Below are 18228 nucleotides of genomic sequence, written 5' to 3'. Positions count from 1 at the left end.
GAGCCACAGGATGTCAGGGAAGGCAATGGACTAGTGGTATTACCGCTGGACTGTAATCCAGAGATCCAGATAATGTTCTGGGGACATGTGTTCAAATCCCGCCATGGCAGATGGTGGAATTTGAAGTCAATTAAAAAAATCTGGAATTAAGAGTCTCACAATGGCCATGAGTCCATTGTAAAAACCCATCTGGTTCACTAATGTCCTTTAGGGAAGGAAACTGCCATCCTTACCTGGTCTGGCCTACATGTGACTCCAGACCCACAGCGACTTGCCCTCTGTGAATGAATTTTTAAAAATTTCCAGAGCTTCTGAGGGTATTTCTGACAGCCAACAATCTTCAGCTGCTTCATCATTGGCTTTCATGCACAGAGGAAAGAAACACGATGGAAATCAAAGTGAAAAAATGTAACACTTGGAAATGTACAGATCATATTGGAAGTCCATTTTGAAACAAAGAAGTCAGAACAATTGTGTCATTTGCAAATTTTCCTCTTTTTTTCCCTTTTGAACTCTATCATGAGGTCAGAGATTGGATATTTCTTGATGATTGTCAAGAGTTATGCAGTCAAAGATATACAGCATGGAAACAGATCCTTCAGTCTAACTCGTCTTTGTAGATCAGATATCTTAACCTAAGCTAGTCCCATTTTCCTGCACTTGGCCCATATTCCTCTCAACACTTCCTATTCATACACCCATCCAGATACTTTTAAATGCTGTAATTGTACAAGCCTCCACCAGCTCATTCCATACACATACCACCCTCTGTGTGAAAATGTTGCCCCTTAGGACTCTTTCATATCTTTCCCCATCACCCTAAAAGCTATGCCTTCAAATTCTGGACTCCCCTACCCCAGTGAAAAGACCTTGTCTATTTACTCTATCCACGTCCCTCATGATTTTATAAAGCTCGATGAGGGAAAACATACCCAGCCTATTCAGTCTCTCTCTGTAGCTCAAATCCTCCAACTCTAGCAACATCCTTGTAAATCTTTTCTGAACCCTTTTGAGTTTCACAACATTCTTCTAATGGGTAGGAGACCAGTATTGCACACAATATTCCAAAAGTGGCCTAACCAATATCTAGTATAGATGCAACATGATCTCCCAACTCCTACATTCAATTCTCTGACCAATAATGGAAAGCGTACCAAATGCCTTCTTCACTATCCTATCTACCTGCAACTCTACTTTCAAGAAACTATGAACCTGCACTCCAAGGTCTTTTTGTTCAGCAACACTCTCTAGGACCTTACCATTAAGTATATAAGTCCTGCTCTGATTTGCTTTTCCAAAGTGCAGCACCTCACATTTATCCCAATTAAATTCTATCTGCCACTCCTCAGTCTATTGGCCCATCTGATCAAGATCCCACTATAATCTGAGGTAACCTTCTTTGTATTCAGATCCATTTGATAATGATTGATTAACTCAAATAATTGATACACTTCATACCCACATGAAGCAAGACATCATTCAGGCTTGAGTTGGTAATTAATAAGTAATCTTCAACCCACAGGAATGTACAGAAAATACTCTGATAAGGGTCTAACTACCTCCTCTTGACATTCATAGGTATTACCACCAACTAATTGCCAACCATTCACAGTCTATGGATCACCATTACCAGAAACATAATTGCATCATCCACATAAATTCAGCAACTAAATCAGCAGGTCTGAGGCTGTGTGGTCCATGAAATGTTCCACTGATTCCTGGATACCATACTACCTTCTATTAGGCAGATGAATTGGAAAACTCTCCACTAGTTTGAATGAGTGTAGCTTCAGTGGCACTTAATAAGCTCATCAACACTTTCTCAAGAGCAAACAAGAATAAACAATAAATTCTGGCCTTGCTCATGACAGGTACATCCTGAAAATTAACAAAATCTTGGGTAGGTCTCTTCCTGAGGCAGCCAGTATAGGCAAATCAGGCATTACTTCTTATTTTAAAATACACCACAAGTTTCAAATGTAAATTATCATAGTGTGCACTTGTAAGTGGCATTCCATTTAATTTGGTACTCAACACACACACTTTAACCAGACCACAAGATGCAGTCACCCAAAAGCTACATTTGCAGTAAACATTTACCTTAGAGTAGAATTGTTAGAAGCAGATTATTGTTTCATATTAAATCAATTTTTTGCTGCCAACCATCACTCCATTCCAACTACCTGGAGTAACATAGCTGGTGTTTGAATTGATCTTTCTGATCACCCATGACTGTCATGCGTAATACTCTTACCACAGCAATTTTGATTTCATTAAAATTGATAATATCTGGGTTTGCACTAGAAAACAATATCAAGAAAACTGGTAGATTATTGGAAAGAAGTCAACTGACACATCAATGTCTTTCATGAGGGAACTGCTATAAATTATACTTTTTGAGTTAAAATTATTACAATGACAGTAATTGCATTTGCACATAAATGTGGAGGAATCTTCAATAGTAGGTTAGTTGTATTCCATTAAATGGGTAGGTGTAAAACCAGAGAAAGCAGGGGAGTCAGTGGCATCATTGTAATGTGACTAGATTTATCATCCAGAACCTTAAGCTAATGCTCTGTGTTGTTGTGTTTCGGTGGTAGTGTCCCTACCTGGAGGCTAGGAGGTCTGGGCTCAGCTCCCACTTGCTCAGGTATTTAAGAACTTATTCAGAATATACACAGCTAGAGTGTCTTTTATCAGTTTAAAATCCTAGAGCTCATTTACTGTATTCCTCATGAACAATTCTCTCTCACACTGCTTTTGTCAGTTCCATAATTAATTGCAAAGATCGATTTGATTGGTTCATAAATCATGAGTTTTGACAATTTTCTGAATGCCATTTTTAGCAAATTGTACAAAAGGCAACCATCTGCATAAATTGTGAATGCAAGAAGTCTTTTTTCTTCTGAACAATCGAGAGTGGTGCCTCCAGTGGTCCCTGCTGTGCTACATTTATGCAAACCTCAGCATCCATCAGACAAAGGATCGAAAGCTCAGCACATGAAACCAGAGATAAACAGATGATTCTTTTACACATGGGAATGAAATATCTCCCTTGTGCTATCATAACAGTACCAGCATCCATGCTGAGAACCAAATTATCAGACCATTTCATTAATTCTTCTGGCATCCTGCAGTGTACAACCTCCAAAAAGACGACTTGGGTATATCAAATTAGGAACAAATATGGTTAATATTAATGTTATTGTTCACAAAATATAGCCAACCATGCTGCTATAGCCAGTAGGATTAATACAGATGTAAGATAGAGCTATACTATCTTTTTTTTCTGAAAGGAGCATGTTAAGAATGTGACTAGTACTTAGCTTAACCCCTTCCAGTAGCATAAATTTATCAACAGTGATTCTTTGCCTAAGTTAAAATTTTCCCCATCTAATTACACACACCAAAACTTTCCAACCAAACTCATTGATTCTTACCCTGAAGTCTTACCCTGCTTCCCTTGGTCACTCTCTGAACTAGTGACAATCTATCACCCCTCTTGGCAGTCCATCAAGGTAATGAAATCACTGAATCATTACAGCAAAAGGAGGACATTAGTCCCATTGAGTCACTTTGGCTCTCTGATTGGCACAATGTTAATTGATCATTCGCTAGCGTTCTCCATGTAACTCTATACATTCTTCTTCTTCAGCTGCTAGTCTAATCCCCTTTCATTTCTTCATTTGGACCAAGCTCCTCCACATATTCTGGCAGTGCATTGCAGACCTTAACCACTAGCAGTGTGAAAAAAATGGTTTCCTTCTCACATTGTTTTTGCTTCTTTTCATTAATTTAAATCTGTACCATGCCATTCTCAACCCTTTCATTTGTTTCCTCCCATCTACACTGACCAGGCTCTGCATGATTTTGAATACCTCCACCAAATCTCCCCTCAGTTTTCTTTCTCCAAGGGAATGTCGAACTTCTATCGAGCTTTATGACTGAAGTTCATCAACCCTGGAAGTGTTCTCATAAATCTATTCTGCACTCTTTCTCTCTCTCAGGCTTTCACATCCTTAATAAATTGTAACACCCACAACTGAATGCGCTATTCCAGGTGAGGCCAAACTAGTCAGATACAAACATTTAAATTAGCATGGAGTAGGCCTCCATGCCTCTCAAGCCTGCTCTGCCATTCAATAAGATAATGCCAATCACTCCACATTCCCATCTAACCCTGACAACCTTTCCCCACCTTGACTGTCAATAATCTATCTATTGCAACCTTAAAATTATTTAAAGACTCTACTTCCATTGCTTTGTGAAGAAAACAGTTTGCAAGACTCACAATCCTCTGTGACAAAACTTCATCTCTGATTTAGATGGGCAACTTCTTAATATGAAACAGTGAACCCTGACCCTAGGCTTTTCTCAGAGGGGCAGGGGGCATTGGAAAGACAAATTCTGCTCACAGTTGAAAAGATAAGAGCACTTGCCTTAGATGTCACCAAAGTATATTGATAAGTAAAAAGGAAAATTTAGAATTATATCACATAACAATGCATAGTGAATCCAAGTATGCTTCAGATAAGGAAAGTTGATCAGCTGAAGGCCATTTTAGAAGTTCAATGTTTAGTTCCATTCTAAACCAGCAAGAAAGATAAGGCCCTCACTGAAGGACCATTTCATATTTACTATCTTCAGGCAAAACATAAGAAATCGACAGATGGTAATTAAAGAAACAATTCCTCTTGCTAATACTTTATTCAAAGACTTTAAAAGCAAAAGAAGGAATAGTAACAGCAAACCCATACAAGTCACTTGATACTTCTACAGAACCAAGGTATAATTCTCAATTCTCCTTTTTACTTATCAATATACTTTGGTGGCATCGAAGACAAGTGTTCTTATCTTTTTCAATTGTGAACAGAATTTGTCTTCCCAATGTCTTTCAGCAACTATGGCAGGAGCTGAAGGATTGAGAATGCTTCTCACTTCAGATTGACGGACTCCATTGGCATGATCGATATAACCCAGCTGATTGTTTTTGAGCGCATGGTTTTTGAGGAGATTGTGACTAAAGAGGATCTTCTCACCGTTTAACATGGGAATAGAGTATCTGCAGTGAACTCAAAAAAATACGTTCTTGAGAAAAAAACAGTCCAATCATGAAATTGCTTTCCATTACAACTGATGCTGCATCAGCCAGTCTTGTCACAAATATTGGATTAATTTCACTTTGTGTGAAATAACCCTGATCACCCCTCTTTTGTCACTTACCACTGTATAATCTAACAGCAGGCATTAGTGAGTAAAGTTTTCTTACGTAACAAAGGTGAAGATGGGAAACTTGATTCAAGCAAGAGCACTTCACAAACATTTGTTGAATTCCTTACTCAGTGAATTTAATACTGCTCATGGTAAACTCATCCTCCATGCTGCTGTGAAGTGATTAAGTCGAGTAAAGATCCTGCAAAGACTTTTTGATCTGCTGCCTGAAATTGTCACTTCTCATATATCAATAAATAAAGCACATAGTCAGCTCTCAGCTAATGTGTGACTCCTGAATTCAGGTTCCTTACAGATATCACATCAAAACTGAATGAGTTGAACTGTGAATGGCAAGGAAAGAACAGAGACTCAGCACATTGGATCAGTGCTGTCAACACATAAAAATTGAAACTGGGTCTGTGGTCCTCCCAATTAAAGAATGAAACACTGCAATACTTCCCGAGTCTAGAGAAAATATTAGATTCACTGTAGATATCAACAGGATTAAAGAAAATTGATCTCATGACTAAAAAGGCAGAACTCTTGGGAATTGCAAAGGTAGTTAACTGCCAAGTCAAAACACAGTGGTGTTAGATGACAGTGAAACATTATCTAATACAGATATACACACATTCATTTCAAAGTTGAAAGGTGATCCATTACTTGGCCCAATCTAACAGTATAACTCACATAAATACCACATACGATTGTGTTTTTTCTCTCAGACTTTATGTATGTAGTTTAACACTTCCCTGCTCAAAACATTATTGTATGCCATATTTTGTTGTTATGGCAACGGATTTCAGTCATGTTCTCGTTCCTATCCTGCTATATCAGATTACAGTGGAACAGGAGGTATGTGCTTCACTGCATCAGCACTGGTACCAACACTGAGGAGAGAGGGAGCTGACAGCTAAACCACACTGGGACCAGTATCCTGAATAACTAGGGCAGTAGTGAGGGCTTTAAACTGAGAAAGGGAGGGACTGTTGAGAGGATTCAAGCAAAGGTAAACTCAGAAGCAGCAAGGGAAACATCAAAGCTCTGGATTTGAATGACATTTTGTTTAAAAATATCTTGAGGAACTCAAGAAGAGAGTGTGAAAGTAACAACGTTCAGGCGTGTTAATTGATAAGGTGACATCAGGGAAAGTCTGAAGAATATTTTAAATTAAAGTCACTGTGTCTCAATGTGTGAAGTATTCATGACAGAATAAATGAATTAATAGCACAAATAGATAACTGACCTTATGGGATTCAAAGTGATCAGTACTGGGAACGATTTTTTCAGGACATTTACTTTTAGAACAGATAGGCTCAACAAAAAAAAAACAGGAGATGAAACCCTGATAATGAAAGACAGAATAAAGAAAATAGAGGGAAAGGACCTTTGTTCAGAACATCATGAAGTAAATGTTTATGACACACCACTGGAGCAACCGGGACTTGGACACAGACCTTGTGGCTCAGAGAGAGGGACACTATCACTAGTTCACAAGATATCTCATCTGTTCAGGTGAAGCTAAGAGTGAGCAGCAAATGAGTTAAAATATTGATTGGAGTTCCATAAAAATCTCCTAACTGCAGTTTTACTGTAGGGAGAATATAAATCAGAAAATCAGAGCCACATGCAACGAGGGTAATAGATTGTCTTGGGGAACTGAAATCTTCAGATACCTGGACAAACCAAATTTGCAGTAACGTTGTGGAGGACAGGTACACACGATTGTTTTCTAGGCCAGTATGTCAATGAACCAACTGGGAACAGGCTATTTTGAATGTAATATTGTGCAATGAGAAAGGGTTATTTAACAACCTTGTAATATAGAGATTTCTGAGAAGTGGAATGATAATATGATAGAATTTTACTTTGAGTTTGAAAATCGTCTAGATAATCCAAAACTAGAATCTTGAATTTAAAGCAAATTATATACGGATGAGAGAAAATTGGCCAAGCTACGAAACTAAATTAAATGTTATTGCAATAGACAAGCAATAGAGTCATAGAGATATACAGCATAGCTGGCATTTAAACAATTAACTTGAAACAAATCAACATTCCTTTAAAGCATCGAAATTTTGTAAGATAAATGATCCAATTTTAACTAACAAATGAGTTAATGACCATATGAAAACAGGCAAGAGGCTTACATGACTACAAAAAGCCTTAGTACTAAGTTCATTTTAGGATTTCAGCTAAAGAAGAATAATAAATTGATGAGGAGAGCGAAAAGAGAATGAGAAATAATTTTCTTGAGGCATGCAAGTAGAAAGAGATTTGTGAAAGGAAATGCTTGTTTGAAGCAGAGGCCAGTGAAATGATAATGGAGAATTAGGAAATGGCTGAGACATTGAACGAATGCTTTGGATCTCTCTTCTTGGTAGAAGACTAAAAGAAAATGCCAATAAATAATTGCATCTGAAGAGTAACAAAAATGAGAATCTTAAAGCAAATTGGTATAAGTAAAGAAACACTGACAAATAATGGGTAATAGAGAGGCAGGAGGCTGGAAGAACACAGCAAACCAGACAACATCAGGAGGTGGAGAAGTTGACATTTTGAGTGTAACCTTTCTACAAAGAGTGCTAAATCCTTTTGACATAGCAATCTGCAACCTACAGTTTTAAAATAAGTAGCTGCAGAGCTGGTAGATGTATCTGTACTCAGTTTTCAAGAATGTCTTAGATTCTGGAACAGATCCCAAAGATTGGAAAGTGATAAATATAATCTCAAGAAAGAAGGAAGAAATACAATGAGGAAACACTAGTTATCCAAACATTAGGTGTCAGCAATGTGTTTAAATCTATTATTAGGAATGTTGATGCAGGACACTTAGAAAATCATATTATGACTAAACAAAGTCAACTTCGATTCATGGGCAGGAAGTCATGCTTGACAAATCTGAATATTTTGACAATGTAACAAGTAGGGGAGATCCAGTGATAAAGTGTACTTAGGTTTTCAAAAGATGACAAAATAAATTACTGAGCAAAGTTAGGATTCATATGGAGGTAATATGGTTTAAGGAATGGGACAGAAAGCAGAGTAATACAGCACGGAAACACACCCTTCAGTTCAACCAGTCCATGCCACATATAATCTCAAACTATACTAGTCCCACCTGCCTGCTCTTGGCCCATATCCCTCCAAAACTTTCCTATTCAGTTATCTATCCAAATTACTTTTAAATATTGTAATTGTACCCACATCTACCACTTCCTCAGGAAATTCATTCCACATGGCAACCACCCTCTGTGTAAAACATCTGCCTCCTATGTCCTTCCTAAAACTCTCTCCTCTCACTGCAAAAATGTGCCCCCCAGTCTTGAAACACCCCATCCAGAAACTAGGAATAAATACGTCATTTTTCTGTTGGAAGGCTTTGATTGGAAACGTCTCACAAAGATCAGATCTGCCTCAATCATTTACAATCAATTTTAATGATTTAGGAAGGAAACAGAGTGAAACAAATCCAAATTTCCTGAGAATACAAAGTTAGATAGGAAAATAAAAGTGAAGGGGAGGACACAATGAAGCTGCAGGGATACAGACAAGGTGGGTGAGTGGTTAAGAACATTGTCACATTATGTTCCATTTGATAAATGTTAAGTTATTCAGATTGCTTGGCTTCTCCACTCCATCAGTGGGAATGTCAGCATCTTCTTTCGGCATACTCACCAGCTGTGCTACTGCACTCATCTCCTATCAAGGCTCTTGCTCCATCACTCTCACAATTATCTGTAACATCTTCCCTTCCTCACTGTAAGGATGGTTAGATATAAAGGTGTTTATTAGTAAGGGAGAGGTGCAATTAGATTGTTAACAAACTATAATCCCTCTTACTCGTCTCAATGCCTGGAACTAGATTAAAAGTAGGCCTTGCTGGACATCTTGTGCAATTCTGTCACATGTCTCACCAGATCATTCCCTTTGTATTCACTCTATTAATACCCTTCAGAATTTTAAAGCCACCTACCTGGTAACCACTCAGCCATCATTCTTTTATTCAAAAGCAGAGACTCAGTCTATCAAACCCTTCCTGATATGTTTTCCCATTGCAAGTTTGGTATTATACTTTTAAATCATCCCTGCATCTTCTCTGTGCCTCAGCATTCACACCTTGTTAGCAATCTTTGCAAACTACATAGCACACAGTGCTTGGAGTGAATGTGCTGAATTGCTGAACGGAATGTAGCTTCAAAAGAAAGAACTCCATTTGCATATTTACTGTATATCATTACCAAATCGCATCAAATTATCCCTGGTGTGCATGAATTTTTACACACCTCTCTAATTACGCCTATTTCTGCTCCTACATGTCATGCTCTTATTTACACCTGGATATGCTCAAAAACTGAAAAGGAGAAAATGTAGTGTTGAGCTCCCAATGATACAAGTCTGCAGCATACCCGAAAAAAATGGATACATGAGATGATGACTCTAACTGACCCATGATTCCAGATGCTGATAACAATAAAGATGCAAATACCTGACCACAATCTTACACTGTGGAGAAGGTGAGGTGTCAGCAAACAAAGGAGAGAAACTAAAATACCATCCCTTCATTTTAAGTGAGAGAGAAAAAATATCAACAGAAATTGTTGAATGTGAGATTGAAATAATCAAATTTGATGGCAAAAAATACATATTGATTTTTAGAAAGCTGATCATATCCCTGCAATAGTGTTCTGAGTTTAGTCAGCTGATTCTCTCTGTGGCTGAGTCTTCTATGTAACTAGGCAGTGCTACAATTAACATCAGCATCCTTGGATAGGTGCAAAATTAATACAGGAATCTTCATCACAATTAAAATGAACTGACAGGTACATATATGATTATTGATTGAGGTTAGAGCTGTGACATTCTCAGACAACACTCACAGTCAAAATTCACAGGGGAATAATGATTAACCCAGTAAAAGGCCAGGGAACAATTGTTGCCCTAGATATAACATTGCAGAGAGGATCCTGACTCTATCCACCCAGAGCAGGTCTGGACTAGTATTGAAGGCCTCACTTGACTTACTCTGTGTGGACCCCTGACACAAGGCTCTCTCTCTAAGGACTGTTGGCAATCATAACAAGCTTTTTGGCTTCGTGTTTGTGCTAATTTGTACAGTAAGGCACTGTAAGGCAGTGATGCTGTGAACAGACTGAGACTGAATGTGCACAATACTCTGACAGTAAATAACATGCCAGTGGTCAGCCTGGTCCAGTCCATGAGCTGGGTGCATCACAGTTCAAGGTGAAGTTTGGAAGTGTCCTGTAAGTGGATCAGAGATGTGACATGAGTGCTTTTAGAGGCTGGCACATGTTGAATGCTAATGGCCATTGATGTAGAGTGCATGTGGCTGGTGTCTATGGAGCATGCTCTGATGTGTTGCTGTTTGCTATCTCATGTGGAAATTGTTCACAGCAAAATGTAAGCTGATGTCACCAGGTACCCCCTCTGACTTCCAGGTCAAGAATTCCTAACATCCAGCTTGTTTGGTCTATTTGGTAGCTGCATATTAATGAGGTGAGTTGTGGCATTAATATCACACTTAACAAGCTATAAATCCACCTTCATTGGCAAGCATTAGTTCCCATTTATCTCACCACCTCTTCGGTTCACAGCCCCATTTTTGATGATAAGTTTTTGCCTGAAACGTTGCTTCTCCTGCTCCACAGATGCTGCCTGGCCTGCTGTGCTTTTCCAGCAATACACTGTCAACTCAGATCTCCAGCATCTGCAGTCCTCACTTTCACTGTGCTATAATTCCCCAGCTGCTGACAAGAAACCCACCTCGTCACACAACAAAATCATGAATAATGCAGCCACGTGCCCCTGATGTTGAGGTAGGCTTTGCCAGACCTCTGATCTGATTCTGCCATAACCCTTGCCATAGTCCACATCACTCAGACCCCTTAACAGTTCATACCATGATTTTCAGTGACTGACTGAAAAAGCAGTGCACTAACATAGAACTGTTTATTACCTAGTCCAAGCTGCTCAGAGCAAATGGTGATGAGACTTCTATTTAAAATGTTGTAGTACTTCTGATGGTGCCCCCTTCCTATCAGCACTGTGGGTATCCTTAGATGACAAGGGCTGCAAACATTCAAGAAGGCAGCTCACCCCAACCTTTTCAAGTAATTATGTCCAGCAGCAAATGTTGCCAGAGACATTCACAATATGAGGCAATTTCTGGTGCTTCAGCCCTGCCAAAATGTCTACCAATTTCTGAAACTTCAAAGATCCTAGGGCCAAATAATTGAATTCTGAACATCCAGGGATCCTTTACAACCAATGAATAACACCAAATGGCATGTTTGGAGCGTTCATGGAAAACCCAGCTCTTTAGGTTTATAACTATGACTTAAACATTAAAGGTTCTCTTTCAAGTGTGGACAATGCAGGTGCTGAAGACATCTGCATATTTGAAATTGTGGCTTTATATTAAAAATTTGTTGAGGTGATATCAGGATCACACCAATTAAATGCATTTTGTGGAGAACAGGAGGCTGATTGTGTTGTAAAAGCCAGTGGTACAGTTTGCCCAAAGTTACATGTATGAATTTCATGTCCAGGTGTTAATTTGCTGCATTAATGTAAATTGCTACTATTATTTTTCAGACTTGCTTTTAAAATGCCCAAAATCTACTCAGTAGTAAGTCAGTTTAATTATTGTTTTGACAAAGAATTATGGAAGTTTAAATGTGTAAATTAGTCTTAGATCATGGAACAGAAACATACAACCTCAGATTATTTTGTATTTGTGGTGTAACATCTGAATGGTTTTACCTGCAAATGCAGACACATCATTTTTAATGTCTTGGGCTATTTTTCTCAATCATTAAACAGAAAAGCTGTCAGAATTCACCATCTTCAGAAACCAGCAGTAATTAATGGAGTCTACGGAAGGCCAGTTAAACATAAACTCAAGAGGTTGTTGTCACTGATTCAACCTTAGTCGAGAGATAGTACAGTTGAGGTCTGTATGAAAATAAAACCTGGCATTTAAATCCATGATTACAGGATGTCCTAAAGCATTTTACAACTGATTCAGTACTTTTGAAGTGCAGTTACTGTTGTAATACAAGATCAAATTAATTGGAAATCATTGAACAAACAAGAACATCCACTTCTATGTTCTTAGCCATGCTATAAAAGTCCTTCACATGTTGTAAACAATATTACTCTTTTTTAAATGCAAGGAACTAAGTTCATAATTACTGTTGAAAAGCTTCATTGGACTAATAATATAATGTTTTATTTGTTGAAAATCAAATTTCACTTTTTAAAAGTTTGTTGATGGCATCTTATCTTCTCCTTTAATTCTATTTCCATGTCCTAATCTCAAAATTTCAATCCTTGAAACTAAAATTAAAAATAAAGAACATCAATGGCATTTACTTCCTGATGTGCTGTCTGTGTAAATACATCACTGTGATTAGCCATTCACCCTGTTTAACCATTTCAATGTTACCAAGCACCTACTGATGCCCTGGATTGAGCAACAAGTTCAAACTGGCATTAGAGAAGTGAAAATCCATGGCACAGCAACTGTTAGATCTTTGAGGGATACAAGCTACACCACACCAACATTAGTTGGCTCTTAATTGCCTCCTGAAATAGCCAAGAGAAGGAAACACATTGCTACCATTTCAATGGCAAAAAACAGTGACATCTACATCCAGTGAAAAGAAAAGCAAAATGTTTTGGAATCTTTTATCATGTCAAAATATGGAATTCATTATAAAATATATGACAATGAAACTATTAAGTGGCTCAGTAGTTTTATTTTTAAATTCATGTTTAATAATTCACAATCAGAAGACTCACAGTTGGAGGAATGAACACATATTAATGATATTATATTTGTTGTTAAACCTATCTTCAGCTATATTTCTAAAACTTCAACAAACTGCCACACTTCAACACATCAATGAGTATTTCCCATTGAGTAAAATATCATTGGAACAATTATATTGTAATAAGCCACCGGATTGTACTTGCTTCGATGAAGATATTAACTTAGTGAGTCGGCACACAAATGCTGCTGAAAACCTGAACTGCACCATAACCAGCAGAAATTTAATCACATTTTAAGTGCAATTATATAGCTGCACTCAAAGCAGAAAATCTTTCCAATTATAAGGTTTTTCTTTTAAAGAACAGATATACCAGAAATACTTCCACCGCCTTCTCACTATTGCCAAAATAGAAAATGAAAGGTGTATGAAGATATACTGAAAAAGAAGCTGCAGAGAAAGTGGAATCACTTCATTTTATATAACAATGTTCAACTGTTGATAATACAACAGCAATAACTATAAGTTATTTTAAATCATAGAGTCCCCACAGTGTGGAAGCAAGCCTTTCAACCCATCAAGTCTACCACTTATCCTCTGAAGAACATCCCACCCAGACTCACACCTGATCTCTGCAATTGGCATTACCTTTGGTTAAGCCACCCAACCTTCACATCCCTGGACACTATGTGCAATTTAGCATGACCAATTCATTTAACCTGCAAATCTTTGGACTGTAGGAAGGAACCAGAGCATCCGATAGAAACCCATGCAGACATGGGGAGAATGTGCCAGTTCCACACAGACAATCATCTGAGGATGGAATTAAACCCAGATCTCTGGTGTTGCTAAGCAGTAGTGCTAACCACTGAGCCAACTTGCTACCATCTGAGCCACCATGAGCCACTGTGCTGTCCTTAAACTTCAAATTGATTGGACAATCTAATTAAGAACAGTAGTTTGGAGCATGAGTTCATAGAATGTATTTGGGATAGTTTCTGAGAACAAAACATTCTACACTCTACCAGGGATAAGACCTGGGGTGGTGGTATAGTGGCTCAGTGGTTAATACTGCTGCTTCACAATGCCAGGAACCCGGGTTCAATTTCACCATTGACTGTTTCCTCCCACAATCCAAAGATGTGCAGGTTAGGTGGATTGGTCATGTTAAATTGACCCATAGTGTCCAGGGATGTGCAGGTTAGGTGGGTTAGCCATGGGAAGTGCAGGGCTACAGGGATGGGGCGGGTCTGGTTGAAATGCACGTCAGAGGGTTGGTGTGGTCTTGATGGGCTGAATGGCCAGCTTCCGCATTGTAGGGATTGTCTGGTTAACTATTTTGAGACTAGAAATATGTTAGGTGACAGGATTAGTTTAGGATTACAAAGTAAAGCACCTTTTAGGCAAACGTGATCGTAACATGGTAGAATTTCATAATCAGTTTGAGAATGAGAAATATGGGCCAAGACCTAAACTTAAATAATGACTATTACAAGTGTGTGAAGTTAGAATTGACTAAAGTGGCCTTGGGCTAGTTTAAAAGGCAATGCAGTAGAAATTCAGAAGAATTTCATTGATTTTGTCAAAGATAGAATCCATTAAGAAAAATTTGAATGATGTGCCATCTGTGGCTAATTAAGAAAGCTAAGAATTATTGAAAGAAAGAGTGGACAAGCTGTGAACAATTAATGACTGGGCAGAAGATTGAAATGCTTTAAAAACAGCAAAGGATGACTAAAATAATAATAGAGGGAGAAATTGACTTACAAAGGAAAAGTAGCAAGTTATATAAACACAGAAAAGATAATTACAGGCATTAAACCAAGTATCCTGATTTCCATGTGCCTCCTTTCTTCAACATAAGTGTTACATTTGCGAATTTCCATACCATTAAGACCTTTAAATAACCTAGGGAATTTTCAAAGATTACAGCAGTCTTATTGAAGTTTGTAAAATCTTGAGCAGAATGGATAGGGTAAATAACCAAGGTCTTTTTCACAGGATTAGGGGAGTCCAAAACTAGAGGGCACAGATTTAAGGTGCGAGGGGAAAGATTAAAAGGGACCTGAGGAGCAACTTCTTCATGCAGAGGGTATATAGAACATGATTTGCAAAACATTTCCATCCAGGTAAAGAATGTTATTAGGAAAGATTATGCAATGTTGTTATTTACTGCAAGTGAAATTGAATACAAATGTAGGAAAGTTAAATTTCAATTATACAGGCACTGCTGACACTACTTTGTACATTATTGTTTTTTTTAGGGTTAGGATGCAAATTCATTGGAAGCAGTTCAGAGAAGATTTACTAGACTGACACCAGGAATGGACCAGTTCAGCTTGTGTCTGCTATACTTTAGAAGAGTGAGGGTCAACTTGATTGAAACCGAGAAGGTCATAAGGGATTTTGATAAGATGCAGGGGATGGTTCCACTTGTGAGAGAAATCTGAACTTGGGATCGCTGTTTCAGAAGAAGTAGTTGCTCATTTAAAACAAAGTTGAGGCAAATTTGTTTCTCTCAGAGGGCTACAAATCTTTGGAACCCTCTTCCTCAAATGCAGTGGAAACAGAATCTTTGAATACATCAAAGTGGTCTATTTGCCTTCCTCTGTCGTATGTTCTGAAACAGCAATCACTAGTTTGGATTTCTCCAACAATTGGAAGCATCCCCTGCATCTTATCAAGATCCCTTATGACCTTGTAGGTTTCAATCAAGTTGCCTCTCTCTCTTCTAAAGTTTAGCAGACACAAGCTGAGCTTGTCCATTCCTAGTGTCAATCTAATATGTCTTCTCTGACTTGCTTCCTATGAATTTGTATCCTATCTTAAATAAATAAAACAATATTGTACACAGCAATCTCACTGGTGCCTGTATAATTGAAACATAACTTCCCCATTTTTTGTATGTCAGGTTTATGTCAGATAGGTGCAAGAGTGTTTAGGGTAAATCAAAAGGTCAGGTTGGAGTGTCCTCAGGTCCAGCAGGGGTGAATGGCATGGGTATTGTCCAGCTCTTCAAAAGTGTTGGGTGTTATCTCAGTTTGGACCTGGGGATGGTAGGGCATGAATGGTGTTGGGTCTGACAGAAGGGAGGGTTTTGTGTTGGTGGGGTTACACCAGAGGTGTGAAAGCATTGCGTCAGGGATTGAGGGTTTTATGGTTCAAACGTGTCAGGGTCATGATGATGTAGTTGGAAGTGGTGAATGGGGTATTCAGTTTCACCATTAACAAGGGATTACTATAAGTTTATAATCCTCTAAAACTTCTGGGATAACTACCAAATCAAAGTGAGTTGGGATCTTCCAAAATCAACAACATTATAGGGGATATTTTCACAGGGTTCTCGAAGCAAGGCCACTACACATCAAAATTTTCAAATTCTCTTGCTTATCTGCATTGGAATTTCTGAATGGTCCTGACTGATAACACTAGGCTGCACTGCTGCAATGACTATTTGATCAGAATCCCTGGGCCAATGAAATATTGGGACATTTGACCACAAGTCTAATCAAAGAGATAGATTTTAAAGAACACCAAAAATGGGGAGAGAGAAATACAAAAATAGCAAGTATGATGAAACTATGGCTTTAAGAGGTATATTTTGTCTTAGTTTTCTTCATGAATAGAGGTTAAGAGAGAGATGGTGAGTGGTCTGTTCCAAGTTCTGGGTTTTTATTTAAGTTGGAACAATAGAAGCAGCTTGAATGGGTGGGGTCAGGCCCCCATAGAACCAGGCTTTAATTTAATTTTCAATAGTTAGTAGCGTATTGATGCTGGATGTGGAAGCTGTTATTCCTCTCTCCTTCACAGCTACAAGTGGAGGGTTCTTTCCCTGGTACCAGAATCCTATGTTAGACAATCTGGTTTACTTAATTTGCCTTTGCCTAGGGTGTGTCTATGGGATGTTACTATGTTGGAACAGTTATTGTTTAGTAGTTACATAATCTATTATTCTGTTAGATTGTCAATAGAGTTAAGATACTCAAATTCTCCTCTCATTTGCTGGTATTTCAATCTTAGGGTGAGAATAAAATGTGTTTTGCTTCAAGCCTGCTAGTTTGACCAATCGAATTGCAACTGAAACACATTGCTTTACGCTTGAGTTTAACAGTAAGAAAAAGTTGGGGTCAAGGCTATCTTCTTAAAATATTTTGACGGGGTTTGGTCTGGTCCATAACATAAGGTTTATGGATGTAATTACAGAACTTAGCATATGGGAAGCTGATGACACCATCAATGATTGACGCTGAAAACTGAGATGCGCAAGAGCCAGTAGTGGAAAGTGCAAAATCCTTGGCAAGTTACAGAACCAAAAGAAGATAAAGGGCAGAAGAGGCAGGTCAATGAATGATCAGTAAACAAGAATAGTGAATTTTTACACCAAGGTTAGATTAGATTACCTACAGTGTGGAAACAGGCCCAACAAGTCCACACCGACCCGCCGAAGCATACCCCTACATTTACCCCTTACCTAACACTATGGGCAATTTAGCATGGCCAATTCACCTGACCCGCACATCTTTGGATTGTGGGAGGAAACCCACGCAGACACAGGGAGAACGTGCATACTCCACACAGTCAGTTGCCTGAGTCAGGAATTGAACCCAGGTCTCAAGCGCTGTGAGGCAGCAGTGCTAACCACTGTGCCACCGTGCCGCCCACAACATAAGGTGTTTCGGGATCCATGCTATCTACCTGTCACTACCTATGTTATAGTCACAACTACAACATTACTAAATTACTTTGTATCTTGAGCTTATGTGCAAAATAATGGAAAGCAGATTCAGGTTTCACTGAAGCAAAATTTTGCAAAAGTTAAGAATGGGAAATAACATAAAACACAAAATGCCGGGAATGCTCAGTTATTCAAACAGATGGTTATCAACTTGAAAATCAAATTTGTGCTTTATTTATCCATAGATTCCAGTATTTGCTGTTCTTATTTTACTTTCTACTTCTTCCATTATGCATTGGCGAAGGCAGACATAGAATCACATAGAACGGTTACAGCACAGGAGAAAGCCATTGGTTCATTGTGTCCACACCGGCTTTCAGAAAGGGCAACTCAGCTAGTCCCTTTAGGATGTAACCAGGAGCATGAGTAGGAATTTGGCCCCTTGAACCTCCTCCACCATTCAATAAGATCATGTGCGATCTGATAGTGGCCTTGCTTTTACTTTTCTACTTCCCACTTGTCCCCATCGCCCTACAAAATCTTTCT

The 18228-nt window shown here is 38.5% G+C and overlaps 1 protein-coding gene across 5 annotated transcripts in view; it reads right to left on the bottom strand.

Moving 5' to 3' along the window:
* The window catches only part of LOC132815341 (cAMP-regulated phosphoprotein 21-like), a 346819-nt gene that overhangs the window by 280551 nt on the left and 48040 nt on the right, over positions 1-18228 (bottom strand). Inside the window, exon 1 of one of the 5 annotated variants that reach the window (XM_060824204.1) lies at positions 8893-8918. The exons of 3 other annotated variants lie outside the window; for them this stretch is intronic. The gene's annotated coding sequence lies outside the window, so the exon portion shown is untranslated. Of the gene's footprint in view, positions 1-5269; positions 5354-8892; positions 8919-18228 lie in introns of those variants that run through there. One more of the 5 variants, XM_060824205.1, reaches the window with a different exon arrangement.

Source organism: Hemiscyllium ocellatum, chromosome 4 (genome assembly GCF_020745735.1).
Source record: "Hemiscyllium ocellatum isolate sHemOce1 chromosome 4, sHemOce1.pat.X.cur, whole genome shotgun sequence".
NCBI lineage: Eukaryota > Metazoa > Chordata > Chondrichthyes > Orectolobiformes > Hemiscylliidae > Hemiscyllium > Hemiscyllium ocellatum.
This window is presented reverse-complemented; position numbering and strand designations above follow the sequence as displayed.